Here is a 13,289-nt window from a genome sequence, read left to right as displayed (position 1 = left end):
AGCTTAAATTACGCGCTCAATTAAACTTTAAGCAAGTTGGAAGAGAGGCCACCAATTCAATACAAAGGGGCTAGCAAAATCTAAGCGCAACTTCAAAGCCCTTTCTACGTTTGACGTGCAGCCTCGCAGAAAATTCAGTGAAGCCAACTTCAGGGACGGAGCAGGGGTAGCTCCCCTTTTTGGGGCAGCGTCTGAGTGGCAGCTTAAGATGCCGCATTTTACGCATATTTAAGCGGTGGGAGTCGAGCCTCTCACTCTGTAATCTTTATGATTATTATGGCTGGAGTGGCGGCTCAAATTGGTTTTTGTTTTGGCGTAAACAAATAAAATAGTTTGCCCAATAAACTGATAAACAAATAAATACATATTGACATTTATGCTGGTTCTAGGAACCCCAGGGATTCTCTCCTAGCTCTCCTCCGCTGGCGTGTTAAATGGGGTTTAAAATTTACGGGCCATTTTACGTGCTATTACGTATACGTAATATTTACTGTTTCGCACCTTTTGCGGTTTTGTTTGGATTAGTTTGGGATTTGGCAAAATTATGAAAAATTATAGCAAAAAAGCTGAAGGTAGCTTTAAAAGGTAGCATTTGGAAATTTATGATGGGGCCATAAATAAATTGTTTTTAGCTTTATTTTCTTAAATTTAAATAGGAATAAGAAAGTGGAGAATTTATAGTTGTACTTTTATTTCGATTTCAATTTATTTCGTTTACCAATTTCAGACTGAACACTCTCGGACATATACGCATTTCACTTAATCAGCAGTTTAGAGCCAGTTAGTGGCTAATGTAAATATCATCTACTCAACGTTGTGTGAACTTTTTCGGGCAGAGCATAAATTTGTGCTGACATGGCACATGCCACATGTCCTACACACACAAAATGTGCACGGAGGAAAATGCAGAAATATGGAAATTATGAAATTATTATTTATGAATTTGAAATTTGGAAAAGCAAGGCTTCCGACTAAACATAAATGTATAGCATTTTAACTTAGAAAACAAGTATAAATTAAGTAAAGAATTCTTCAATCTTTTTAAGACTGAATAATAATCTCTTATGGAACTAGAGGAACTCCATTTCCAAGATGAATAACAAACAGAATTTAAATCTCAGTGCCTCAGCTGTCCAGCAGCCTGTCGAAGGCAAAGAGAAATATTTAAAATTGAGCATATATCAACGAAGGGCAGGACAGGACTAGATTCGGCGGCCAGCACACGTAGACCATTAAAAAACACTTAGAAAAACAACAAAAGTCATTTAAACTTTTTGCCAACTTTTTTTTTTTACCACCCGCACGTTGCTGCTCCTCTATTTCCCGCCGAGGGAACAAAAAAGAATGAAATGTGAAATTAAGAGATGTGTGCGAAGGCAGAGGGACCAGGATACAGGGTACAGGGAGATGTGTGTGATGTGATGTCCCGGACTGCAGACTCCGGAGTGCGGAGCCCGGTCTCCGGACTCTTTGTTTACATTGTGCGGACTGACCCAAGACTTCGTTGGCGATGAGAGCATCACAAAGGGCGAACTTTCCTCGCTATCCTCGTCGATGTACATTTAAGCGAAAGTTTCTTTCTCGTTTCCGCGCGTGAGTGTGAGTGTTGAGTGTGAGGCACTTTTAATTCAGTTGCAGTTTTATCCGCCGCACAGCATTAAGTCCGTATAACCGTGCCGTGTATAAAAAGCGTCGAGCGAAGAGTGCAAAATAAATGTAATTTTCTGCGCGCAAATGAGTTAATTGAAATCATTTACATTTAATTGCACTTTAAATTAGTTAATTCGCTAAGGTTGATTTATGCCAGTCAGTAGTGCCAGGAGTTGGCTAGAGGACTTTGGCTCTGACTATAATGATTCGAATTTTTCACACCGGCAAACTCGGTTCACATGTCGTTTTGGTTTCGTTGGCGTTCGCTGAGCAACTGAATGAACGGCTGAAGTATGGCGGCGGCCACGCTACGTATACGTTATGTTCCGCTACGCTATCCTCAGTCGCCGGAGTGACCACGCACACAGCTTTAAGTGCTCATACATATATATAAACACACACACACACATATATACATCTATAGCGTGTACATAAAGAATATTCAAATTGGCAACTCGGCGCCCGTCTCTCACTCACGAGGACTGGCACTGGCTCACTTGTGCTCATATTTCTTGTATACTTCGCACTCGTACTTGTATTTATTTATTGTTTGGCCAAATCAGGGCCGTCAATCTCAAAAACTTCGCGGCCATTAGTTGCCTGCCTGCTTTCTGAACCCCTTTTTGTTACGGTGTACTTGTACTTCCGCCGCTCGCCGCTGTGCGGCGCTGCTGTTGTGAATCAACAAGGCGTCGCTGAAATTGCGCGCCAAAAATCCCCTCAAACGCACACACATATCCCCATGCCTGACTGCCCGGCTTCGGTTATTAGCCTGTATTTGCCACCGGAGTGAGTTAGTGTGTGTCTAAGCCCAATTCTCGGGCTCCGAGCCGCGCCGCTGATTTGTTTGCCTTAAGAGAAACATTTGCTGCATGAGCTATTGGCCAACGCTTGGGCCGTGGGCCAATAACGAGTTATAGCCGGGCCCATATTGCATATCCATCAGAGGGCAAACATCCACACCTTGTCGGGCAGAGATGCCCGGGATTATATGGCACTCGTGGAACTAGTTCGAGTGGGTTTTTGAGTCCCCAGGCTTTTGAGATAATTAAGGACACTTGTGGTTGAAACTCAAGACTATTGTGAAGACACTCGTTGATTGTTAGTGTTTTGGAGTCTTTAATGGAAGGAGACTACTACTATAAAGTTTGAAAAACAATACCTTAAGGTATTTACTATAAGAAATATTTAAATAAAGGTAACACCCATATACCTCTAAGATCTTATAAGATTTTAAAAGATCTCTGAGATTGATCTGTAGAGTTTAAAGGATGAAGTACTTCATTTAGCCACAGCTATAATTAATAATAAGCAAGTTAAATATTTTTAAAAAATCCCTTTTTACCTTTCGAACTAGTTGTAGTTTTTCCCCCGGTAAAAAAAAAAATGCCCAACTCTATCCCTGCTAAATCACAAAATGAAGTATGCATGGCCCAAACATGTACATATCCTGGACTGGACTGGTGTGCGTGCCAAAGGAGCCATATAACTTTCACTTGCAAAATAGTCGTCTCAAAAGGAAAGCGCCTGGGTTTTCCCCGCTTTTCCTCGCCAAGCACAGCTTTTGTTGTTGCTTTGTTTTCGTTTTTGGTTGTGGTTCTTGTTTGCTGCTGCCTTTGCCCTCTGAGACGGCCACTTTCGCTCTCCGCCTTTGGCACTCTCTCTCACACATTCACATTTTGCCAAGAAAGCATTGGTATTTGTGTTTGTGTTTGTTATGGCACTGGTATTGGTGTTGGTATCGGTGTTGGCCCGCTTTCGGCTTTGTGTTGTTGTTGTATAGTTTTGCGGCAGGTGGGAGCTGGGGTGGTGGAAATTCAGGTCCGTTCTTGGCCAAGTTGATGTGGTAGTTTAGCTTATTGCTTTTCACTTTGAAGTGGCTTATATGGATATTTATTACCATGTCGGTTGTATTTGAATTTCACTGGCTCCAAGCACGCGCCAGCTCTCTCATTTTCTCACACTTTCCCCGCTTTTCTTATGGCGTTGTTTTCCTTTCCTTTTGCTCTAGTATTTGCCTTTGATATGGTGGCCTAGGGGTAATACTTCACTATGCCTTTTCCAATTTTCCCATCGCCAAGTTTGGTTTGTGAATGAAAACGCATGAAATACGTGGCTTGGTTTCGTTTCTATTATTTTTTGTTTTTTCTTGGCCAGTTATTGGCCATTGATTTTTGGGCGGCCGCTCACCCGGTCGGTCACTCGTCCTTCGTTTGGCAAAATTATGGAAATAATTAGCATGCACCGGGAAAAAAACAACGACCTAGGCATTTGCCTGCATATTCCGATTGCTGCCGCCTGCCTGCGGTCATTTCCGTTGCCATATTTGTTTGTGGCCACCGACAGCTGCACAAATGAATTGGCCAAATGTGGCACTGGGGATGCTGATTTTGGGGCTGCTTATTAAATATTTTATGCTCTTTTGTTTGCTCTCCATCTCTGCCTGTGTTTGCCTGGCATTGTCACTTGGTCCGGCATTTAATGCGGTTGTTCAAACAAGTTTTGGCCGGAAAACTCGAAAAGCGAAAAGCTTTCTCTGTGTTAGGCTCTCGGAAAATGCTAAATGTGCGACACCGCAATTATGTGTTGCCTGCTTCTGGGGATGGGCAACAGGGCGTATGAGTGTGATGCTGCGTTTATGCCAAAAAGCATAAGTCATGCTGAGTGGTTTGATTAAATATAACTAAATTCAAATTTCAATTGTAAAGATTTACTTTAATTTAATTATTTTTTAGGTATATTTTTAGAGATTATGCTAAAGCTGGCTAGAAATATGCAATTTTGAAAAAATTACTATTCTCAGGTTATAAAAATACAATTATTTCTACTTAATTTGTATTTCTAATCCTGAGACCATATTTATTCCACAGATATTTCCCGAAATCCATAGCATAAACGCCGCATTTAAGGCCGACTCTGTTTACCTCACATTTATCTTCAAGGCGAGAGAGCCAAGATTAATTTTGTTAGCTCGACCTTTTTGGCCATTTGTGCTTGTTGGCTTTCGGTTCTCGTTTCTCGGAGCGTGTCGAAATAAATCGTCTTAGTTGTGTGTTGGCTTGCTTTGACTTTAATTGAATTAAATTGATTTTGCTACGCTCGCCATCTAGCCAGCCGGCAGTCATCAATTTCGAGGCCAGGTGAGAGCGATCTGCTTCTCCCGTCTCCGGCTCCTGATGTTTATAAATAGAATTTTCTAATCCGAACCCCTAGCACCGCAAATTTGACATGACAATCAACTCAACTTGGACATGTATTAGACGCACACACTCCGCACACACCGAGCTCCCGCACACTCGATCTGATGTTTATGTTTTTCCAATCAATTGTGTCACAAACATGGCTATGAAAATAAATACACCCCCGCCGCCGCCGCCGCCGTCGCAGGACTCCAGGACCCAGGACATTCTGTTACTGTTGTGCTTCGATGGATAAACTCACCAACACAAAGACTGTGACTCCGTCACCGATACAGCTACAGATACAGATACATTTGATGGCCATTCTATGGCATAAAACAATAACAAAAGCGTGTTCAACGTGGACAATGAACCGAAAATGAAAATGAAAACTCGCCGAAATTGATAGATACATAGATACAAGTTCAGATGCCGGATAGTTGGATCCATGGCACATGAAACTGCAATTTTCAGCCATTGTGCGCGACTCCGGTCAGTGATTGTCCGGACTGTGGACAGTGGGCCCAAATGTGATTGACTGCGCACACAACTTTTAAGTGGAAACTCGATGTTTGATCTGTGACCACCACCACCATGGTGGGAAAAGTTTGTTCAACCTTAACGACTGTCATATTTGCGGACGGAGTGGAGTGTGAGTTGGCAGCCAAAGGTGAAACCGTTTTACCAGGTAAATGTTCAGACAGTGGTGCAAAATTTCTGAAAAGTTAACAACAATATTGCTGAACAGACAGTCTCTCTGGGGAGTTTTAAACAGTACAGTCGTGCCTCATAAGGATGAAGCTTAGTTTAAGATAAAATGTATAATATAAAGAATATTTTATAATCGATTTGTTGATATTTTATTTGTTTAAAATATCTCAAAAAGTATTGCAAATGTTTAATTGTTAAACACAAGCTAAAGATTTAATTTTTAGAAATTTTTTTAAAGCATTTTTTGAAAGAGTTTTCTGTCAATTAAAATTGATTTTGTTGAAGCTGTCATGTTTATAATTTTATCAAATTTTCTCCATTACTTTAAATAGCCTTGAAACTTTTTTTTATATTATATTATATTTATTTAATTATTTTTTTCCTTCAAATAAATTCCACATTTCGTTTTGAACTAATCTTAATTATTTTTGTGACATATATTTACAACTGGTAATTGTGTTAAATTAATTATTTTTACTCCCTCTCCCACTAGAGTTTTTCATATTCACTGTGGGCACATAAAAGAGGTGGAAATACTAGCCACTGGCGGCGTTGCCTTTTTCCCGAATGGGGGGAATTCGAAATATTTTCATAAAAGCCACACAATCGGCCAGAATAATTCACATTTTCGGCCATGCGTTGACATCCCTCGCACTGTCCCCCGAACACTTGTCCCCCCAAGCACCGCCCCCAAAGAATTTTCCCATAAGCGTATAGGTCTGTGTTTGTTGCATAGTTTTCCCGGGAATTGTTTGCTGCCTGGGGGCCATATATCGTATATTTTCGTATTTTCGCATTTTCAATTTCTATTGTTGCTGTCATGTCTGGGGCACAGTGCCCGCCCCTTCGCTGGGGCTCAACTTGTTAATAAAAGTTTACCGATTTTCGGACGTCGCAAGAATGATTACTGCCACACTGCACACAATTTAAAGTTTTGCCCGCTCATACATAAATCAGGCGCAAGGAAAATCTCACCAACAAAAACGACAGAGCGACACAAAAAAATATTGTCCGCGAAAGTTGCCTCCGCTCCGGTGCGTGCAAAGTTCTTTAGTGAGAAACTTCAACTGGACACGGCCGAAAACCGCAGTTGGCCAAAACGCAAAATGGTACAAAAAGTGTGCCGCCATGCGGTGGTTGCGGGCGCGGTAAAATTAATAAAAGTCGTAATAATACTCGCAATTTCCTTTCAGCGCCGCCCTGCCATCGCGCATTTTCCTTTGCCTTTGTTTCCTCTGCCTTTTGCATAATTTTTTTCTCTTTATTTTTTTTATACAAACACACACACATACATATATATATTATATATTTTTTTTTTGTGCTGCTGTCCAGCTTTTCCGCTGCTGTGTGGAAATTCCTCAGCTCTTTCCCGATGCTGGACGTTGGGAAGTTTTTGATTTAAATAGTTTGGCCCCGGCATTTTACTGCTTGGCTGGCATTTTTGAGCTGCCATCGACTCCTACAAGTCTTTATTATTTTTATTGTGCTTTTTTCTCCCCGTTCGGATCCCTTGGCCCTTGCTTGTATTATTATTAGTAAACATTATGGGCAAGGTTAGGTCATGACGGGGTCGCCGGCGACGGAAGTTGGGCGGCTGGGGGGGCTGACTTATCGTCGCCATTTTCAGCGACGAGTCTTCGTGCATAAATAATTTGTTGGGCATTTATTATTAGTTTTAGGTGTAAATATTTCAAGCTCACAAGTGAAGCGGGCCGAAGAAAAGAGGTCGAGGTTTATAGCTTAATTATTCCCATGCATGAAACGAGCCTCCTTTGCGGCCGCTTCCTTCTTGAGTCCTTTCTTCCAGCCATTGTTCGGTAACCCCTTTTGTGTGGTCTTGGGCTCCTTTTTCTTATATTTTTTTATTTCTCTCCAGCACACGCATATAATACATAATTTTTTATGATTTATAAAATGTTTGTTTGTGCGTCTACTCGGAGGATGGGTGAAGCGAGGGTTGGGGTATAATTTTAATTATTTCCTACATGTGCGCGGTTTATTAATGGCCACGTCAGCTCAGGCTCAGCTCGGCTTTTACTTGCTTTTCCGTCTCCTTTTGCTTTTTAATGGAGGTCTTTAGTTGGACGAAAAAATGCATAAAGATTTATTGCATTTGACAAGTTTTTGTTAATGATTATGGCACGTGCTATGGTCGCTCTTTTTGCCAAGGTTTGCCGACCCCTTTTTCTCGACTTTAATTTACAATCCCTTTTGGGGAGAACGGCAATAACCTTTCAAGGATCTAGAAAGTGTGTGGATGCATGGAGGAAAATAACTGGGATTTATTTTTATACAATTTAAGTAACTGTTTCTGTTTAAATTTTAATTTTAAATACTTTGAGAAAAGGTTTTACTATAATTTGAAAATTAATCAATATTTAAATATTTATCTAATGGAAAAACTTGCATAATCAGATTTTTTAATTAAAATTTGACTAATTTCAGTTTCCAAAAATCTTAGAAATATTTTCAACTGTTTTCCAAAGTTTAAGCTTTACTTTTCCTAGAACTTTGTTATGTTATCTCTTTCTACTCTAATTTTCTCTCTGTGCCTACATGTAAGGTAGTGGTTTTGCCTTATTTTATGAGCTTAATATTCAATATCCTTAGAATTGTGTGCCCTTGGCCACCGAAGTCACGCAGTGTCAATAAATTAATATAAATGTCACTTGCCAGACTGCATCCCATAAATTTTTCAATCATTTGGACAACGCAGCAGTTTTTCCGCCGCCCCCACTCAATCTCTCCCATTTCCGGCCACACCCCCTAAATAGGATGTGGGTGGAAATACCGTTACAAAAGCACAAAACTGATTTGAATTTAATTACTTGCTTGGCATATTTTGTTATTTTCCCGTCCGACCGTTAAACGTTATGCAAATTGCTTCGACTTACAATACAAGAAAATGTTTCTTTTTTGTTGCCACTCTCGCTGACAAATTGTTGATGAACGTTGAATATATATTTTCTTTTCTTATGGAAGAGGCGAAAATGGGGCGGGGTTTTCCCTGGGACTTTAGAGGTGTGTGTGGGGGGGAGATGTATAATTGCATTATCGTGCCGGGGAACGGGAGACGTTAATGAGCGCTACCGAAACGCGCTGGAATGTCAGCCTTACTAAATCATCATGCCAAAAGCAATGGCCAACACAGCCTTGACGTTTCGCCTGAAAGGGGAGGTGGGTGGTCAGTGGGTGGTGCGAATCGGACCTGGTCACAGATATGCTGAGGCTGGATAGCTAGAGGGTGAAGAGGGGGAGGCCTTTGCACACACACATTCGCATATCAGATGTGTCCTTAGCATAGCCAGTGACATTTTCTGCTCCATTATTTTCATCATGTCTGACAGACGACATTTCAACATGCAACTAGCAACTAACGGGGGCAGCTAACACCGCCAGCCTTTCCATCTCGCATCTCGCATTTCCCATTTTCCCCCTTTTCCGGGGCACTGGCACCCCCGCAGTAACACGTATGGTAACTGTAACCCGAACTGTAGCTATGAACTGCACACGGGAAAAAAATATTATAGAAAATAGAATATATTAGAAATTATTATACAAATTATATAGGTAACTTGTTAAGTTAAAGAAACATTGGAAAATATATCAAAGAAAATTAGGAAACATTAAAAATCTTTAAAAAATATTTAAAGTTGATATTGAAATAGCATTATCTTAGTTAAAGAAGCTTCTCCAACTCAACCGTCCGAAATGCTGCTGATTTGTGTCTATAATTATTTTTCTATTTATATTTTTTTTTGAAATATTGTTGTATTTAACCTTTAAAAAATGTTTTCTTCAAGTGCATTGCATCCGCAAAGTGCTGCCAAGATGCCTTGCCACACTCCTTTTCCTTCATGCCCTGTCATCCTTATGCTGCTCTCGTTCTCCCACTATCCCTCTCCCGATGTCCTTGTGCTCCAAGTCGGCCATTTGGTCGTGTCTGCGTTAGACACCAATATATTATGCCATTGTCGTGGTGTGTGCGTGTCCTGTGCGTAAGTGGCAGTTCCCTGTTGCATGTGCCTTGGCCCGTGCATCTGTCTGTGTCTGCATCTGTTTCTGTGTCTGTGGCCGCGTCTGCCTCTGTTTATGAGTGTGCAGCAGTGGCAGAGCAGTCTCACACCCAACTAAGAATTCCATGGGTCTTACGTACACCCGCTTATTACCCCACACAAGGCGAATCTCAGGATCCTCGGACACAGCGCCGGAGCGTCCTTGCCACTCCTTCTCACACATTCAGACCATCCTCATTCGCTTAGGTCGAGTCAGCATTTTGCATTGCAAATATTTATACCCTACTTAGGTTGAGTTTTATGTGTGTGCCCATGGAGTTTGCACTGACTGTCCGATTTCGGAATAAAGGAGATAGCTCAGAGTGAAGCCCAGGTACAGTGAGGAGGGAGTATAACGAATGGGAATTGATATTAAGTGATTTTAAGCTATAGAAATATTTAGTGCAGGTTACTAAATATATTCTAAAATGTAAATAAATTAACTTGCAAGTCAGTAATATACAATCCCCCTTATTTAAATAATTTAAACTGAAGCTAAACTCAATCTAAATATAAGTTCCTTTAAAATTTCTTTTAAATTTTATTTTCCACCCAAATTAAGTTCACTTTCCCACAATTTTCACTGTTGAATCCGTGTTTGTCCTTGTGCATTTTCAGAGCTTCGTTTGGGTTGTGGTTTTCCCTCCTTTTTTTGTGAGCCACCGCCACCACATGCCATGCAATTAATTTGGTGCAATTGCATGCCATCGAAAATAATATACAGAGATGGAATATTGTAAATGCCATCTAGACATATTTTGCATGCAAATTTGACACTTTTTGCCTCATTATTTGACGCTATAATAATAATAACCGGGGACAGGGCGGAACGGGGGGGAACAGGGGGGGCTGGCAGGATGCCGGCATATTTCATTTAATGTGTGTGTGTGTGAGTTAATAAGGAAATATCCTTTTACACATGTGACCCTAATAATTTCCCCGAGTTCTTAGGTTCCGAGAGCAGCCTGCATTACTAATAATAATGCCATTGTATGCACGTGGGTCTGTGTGCGGGCGTTAGTATGTGTCCTTAGTGTGTGTGTGTGTGTGTTGGTGGGGTATTTTGTGCTGTGTTGTGATTTATTGCATTCGTGTGCCAGATTTTACAAATGTAATGCGCCACACTATGGCACTCCTCCTTGGTCCCTATTCCAGGCTCATGCATATGCAAAGTTTCGAATATTTTGCCCTGCGAATATGTCGCAGTATATGTGTGTATCTGTGTGAGTGCTAGTGTATATGTGTGTATGTGTGTGTGGAGGAGTTCTCGCATAAATATTCCGTACAGAGTCATATTTCTTTCCTTCGTTTTGTATGCGCTCCACTCTTTCAAAGTGGCGTGGACATACGTGTCGGAATTATTTGACTTCCGTTTTCCCTTTTTTTTCGCTCATTCTCTCATTCCCATTTCCCATTCTCCAGTTTTTCGGCTTTTGTTTCGGTTTCAGTTTTCGGGGGGTATAAGATGAATATGAAATTTTTATTAGCTTGCAAAAGTTGTAAATGCAAATTTGTTAAGCGAACCAAAAACACACGCAGAAAGGTCTCCTGTTGCTCTGCTAGAGCAGCCAGCATCCTTCACCTGACGCATGATGTAAGCGGAACTTGTCAATTCATGGAGCAGAAAAATCCGGATTTGTTGCATTCATTTATATGTTATGAAACAATCTTGAAGCTAAAACGTTGTCGGTCGATTGCAAATGCTCACAGGATCTGTGAAAGCTGTAAACTGTGATGGCCTCCATTTCAAATATTACGTATACGCACACGAACACATACAAAAACACTCGACATGGGAATGGCAAAAGGAAACTATCTGTGGCAATGCGCATAACTATGCATAATTGTTGTAAAATGTCTGAACTCGAAAATCTGATAAATTATAACTGCAAAGTTTTTTGAGTGCGCCAGCAAAATTTTAAGCAATTCCAACCACGCCCATGGTCCCCATTCCCGTTTCTCCCTAGCAGCGTTGCGCCCCCCCTTGAAAACGTAACTGAATCCCAGGCAAAGCCAAAAGTTGAAACATATTCAATTTATGACTTTAGATGAAAATTCCCCCAGCATTTAAATCACTTATGCACTTAATCAGTGCACTTAAAATGCAAGAGAAGTGCCACAGCAGAGACACTTTGACAGAAGCCATGAGAAGAAAATCGCAATCATTTTTGGGTGGAGGCACTGGTTAGCAAAGTTCGGGAAATGGCCTTGGGAAAAGTTAAAAAAACAATAGATTTGGGTAATTATAACAAGAAGAGTGAGAAGTTATTTAATAACATTGAGTTAGTTTTGTATAGTTTTATTTTTAATTACTATTCAAGCTTCTTTTCTTTCTTTAATGTTTCAAATGTTATTTACAATTTATTTTTATGTTAGGAACTAAATCTAAAAAAAATCGTAGTAACTTATTAAATGTAAAAAAAAAGTAAAAAATCAATTCGCCCAACGTGGGGCTCGAACCCACGACCCTGAGATTAAGAGTCTCATGCTCTACCGACTGAGCTAGCCGGGCATTCGGAAAACGGCTAGCCAAAGTGCAGGGAAGGCCCTAAGCGATCTAAGCATAAAAGAAAATCTAAAAATAGATTTCCCGAAAAAAAGTTTACAAAAATAAAGCATAATATCGTTTATATACATATGTTTATTTATATTTATGTTTAAAAAACTATTTGAGACTTTACGAACAAGAATAGAACATGAAGGTATACTTCTGATATTTGACTGCTTCTTAGAAATGCTGCTTTATTTCAACATATTTATAGTCAATAACTATATATGCTTCAAATATATATGTTTTCCTTAGCTTGCAGACCAGTGTATATCCTGGATTGTGTGTACGCCATTTGATTTTAGATTGCTTTTGGGGTAGCCAGAGCCAAGAGAAAATGTTGACACTTTTGATTACGCAGTATAATGGCTGCCGTTTTCCCCTGCCCCCATCCCCGATCAACAATCGATTCAATTCGATATATTCGACGAGTATATTTACATGTGAGGTCTGCAGGAATGCATTCACGGCCGACTCCTTGGCCCAGAAGTCCCGCAGTGTCGCCTTCTCCGGTGGCTCCCTGCCCGGATAAGCGGTCATCTCCGTTGTGGTCGATTCGGCGTACATCGGTGTCGATTGTGATTACAATTACACTCACACACGCACCCGCACACTTACACACACACACACACAGTGGGCACTGGCTACTTAGCCTAGTTTTGGTGTATATTTCGGCTTTATTTTTGGCAGGGCCAACACGCCTTGACTCGGTTTCGGATTGGGAAATAAATGAATTTAGAGCACGTGACAATTTGCGCCTTGATTTATGCGCCAAGGTTGTTCCTTGTCGCTGCTTATTTATGCTATTTTTATTTTTGGCCGTAATTTGAATAATATGTCCGTATAAAAAAGCATTTATCACCGTTGATATAATTAATGTCACTTGCACAAACAACAACACAACGCAGCAACCCAAATGTTTAATATGACGAGTGGAGGAGGAGGCACCATAATTTCGGAAATTAAATTGCTGCCTCGATGATTGCGATTGCGATTGCTGCTCTGGTGCGTGGGAGCAGAGTCCTTGTTGTCCTTTTTCGTGGCCGCAGAGACAGAGAGAGTTTGCCATGTAACCGCATTAGCCGCTGCTAGACACCAAACTGTGCCTACGGTCCTTCTCAAAGTCCTGAAAGTCGCTGAAAAGTT

At 40.8% G+C, this 13,289-nt stretch overlaps 1 protein-coding gene and 1 non-coding gene across 2 annotated transcripts in view; both read right to left on the bottom strand.

Moving 5' to 3' along the window:
- Positions 1–13,289, bottom strand: part of DCX-EMAP (Doublecortin-domain-containing echinoderm-microtubule-associated protein) — a 55,056-nt gene that overhangs the window by 15,520 nt on the left and 26,247 nt on the right. The window lies entirely within an intron of this gene.
- Positions 12,035–12,107, bottom strand: TRNAK-CUU (transfer RNA lysine (anticodon CUU)). Its single transcript has one exon. It is a non-coding gene; the product is annotated as a tRNA-Lys (tRNA).

This window comes from Drosophila kikkawai, chromosome 3L (assembly GCF_030179895.1).
Source record: "Drosophila kikkawai strain 14028-0561.14 chromosome 3L, DkikHiC1v2, whole genome shotgun sequence".
NCBI lineage: Eukaryota > Metazoa > Arthropoda > Insecta > Diptera > Drosophilidae > Drosophila > Drosophila kikkawai.
The sequence above is the reverse complement of the archived record's forward strand: the minus strand, read 5'-3'. Positions and strand labels throughout refer to the sequence as shown.